Raw genomic sequence first — 2,098 nt, forward strand, 5'->3', positions numbered from 1 at the left:
CATTTAATTTAATAGGTGGCTTGATCAAGGGCCTTCTAGGCTACAAATGACAACAGTGGAAAACAGAAGGGGATGTATATTCTACATATCAACTACTATCAACTATATATATTATATATCTCATTATATATTGTACATGACATTTATCTATATCAGAGCATATCTTAGGATCATATTACTGCATTATATATAATATATATGTTTATATATATAGAGAGAGACAGATATTATCTATCTATCTATCTATCTATCTATCTATCTATCTATCTATCTATCTATCTATCTATCTATCTATCTATCTATCTATCTATCTCCATTTGTGTGTACAATCTGCTATACATGCAGTGTATGCTGTGTTTGAATAGACGCAATACAAAAGTCAGTTCTGAAAGAGCATAGAACCTTCACTAAGAATGCAGATGCATCCACCATGTGGCTGGTACAAGAGCTGGGACTCGTCTGCCGCACCCTCGATGCGCAAGTCGTGAGCAGTAGGAAACAATGGATAATTAGATAATTAAGGAGCAGCTCACGTGATCTGCAGCTGCACCGGTCGAAAGTTTTTCAAATGGAATTCACTGAATCTTTATTGTGCAGTTGTGCCCAGAAACTGTCGCTGTTATCGTCGCAAATGTTTGTATGATTATCACTGTTTCATCTTCCAGTGCCGTGGTGAGATTGTTTTTATTGTTCGACGCTCCTATTAGCTCCCCATTCCCAGCGATTATCTGTTCCGTCGTGCAGTTTTTCTCAACGTGAGTCATCTTGCCATGCCTTTGAATATACTGCATATATTTGTCTGCATTATTGGCTCCTGCTTAATTCGGAGTGTTTCTCTGAATGGCCGGTCACTTCATGATAATTACAATTTTTCAGCATTTGTGTCTGCTGTAATTACTTCTGCAGAAGGATTCAGAGTTTGGACTCTGCAGTATATCAGGGTAAAAAATGAATAAATACATAAATAACATAAATACTTTGGCATGAAATTACATTATAACAATAACCGTTTTCAATTTAGAGTTAATATTAAAGGGCTTCATGTCATCTGAATACAGTATTTCCTTTGTGCCATTTCTAGGCTCGAGCCTCTTTTCATGCATGCATATGCTCTACCTATTGCACTGAAGGAAATTGAAAACACCCTCAATAAAACTGGAGAAGGCACACTGCACGCTACGGACACTAAATAATTAATATTCTAATGTCAGCGTGAGAAAACAATTTAATACTTCAATTACTCATTTGAAAATGATTTTGATTCATGCTAAATAAAAGTCATTTATTCAGGATCTGCCTGTGGCTGACTCCTGACCGTGCTCAATGTCAGATGATGGCTAGAAAGTGAGAACATGAGAGCATTTGAGTTTACTGGCTGTAAACGATTTTTGGTAACCTGCAGCCCCACGGCACGGCCAGGGGGTGAGGGGATATTACGCTGTTTAAATGTCATTGTAAGTAAATTATTTCTAGTTCAAGGGCTGCCTTTTTTCTTCCACTGATGCCACAAAACTGATTATCTTCACACACTGGGTAAAGGACAATGTGACGGCTGGTAACATATACAGTAAATTTGGTCCAACGACGATATGCTAAGTGTTTCATCCTTGTCTGTTGTCTGTTTTTCAGACAAGTACACAAAAAGGGCTCCCTTGGGCAAATGCAAAATTCTAGTATGCCATTGTTGCCTTCCAATGCATTTGCGAGTCAGGCATGCATTTTGGTTATGTGCATAAGGACCTGTAAAATCAAGCAAGGTACATTTGCATGAATGTTATGCTACAAGTCTGTGTAAGCAACTTTTTGATTAAAAAAAATTACCAGCAAAGCACACAAGTTAAACGTGCCATATTATACATTTTTTCAACAATTTCATATAGGTGTCAGAGGTCCAACATCATTGTCATCCTTTTCAAAGAGTAGTGATATATGAATTTGAGCCAGTCAAAAAGTCGCTCTAGTGAGGTCTACTGAGAACAGGTGTGTCTGTGTCTGTACCTTTAAATGCTAATGAGCTGTGTCTGTCCACGCCTACTTCCCCTCTCAGGGAGAGGATGCGGCTTTCGCTGGCGTTAACTTGCGCTAATATTTACAGTGG

Source organism: Mugil cephalus, chromosome 20 (assembly GCF_022458985.1).
Source record: "Mugil cephalus isolate CIBA_MC_2020 chromosome 20, CIBA_Mcephalus_1.1, whole genome shotgun sequence".
Classification (NCBI taxonomy): domain Eukaryota; kingdom Metazoa; phylum Chordata; class Actinopteri; order Mugiliformes; family Mugilidae; genus Mugil; species Mugil cephalus.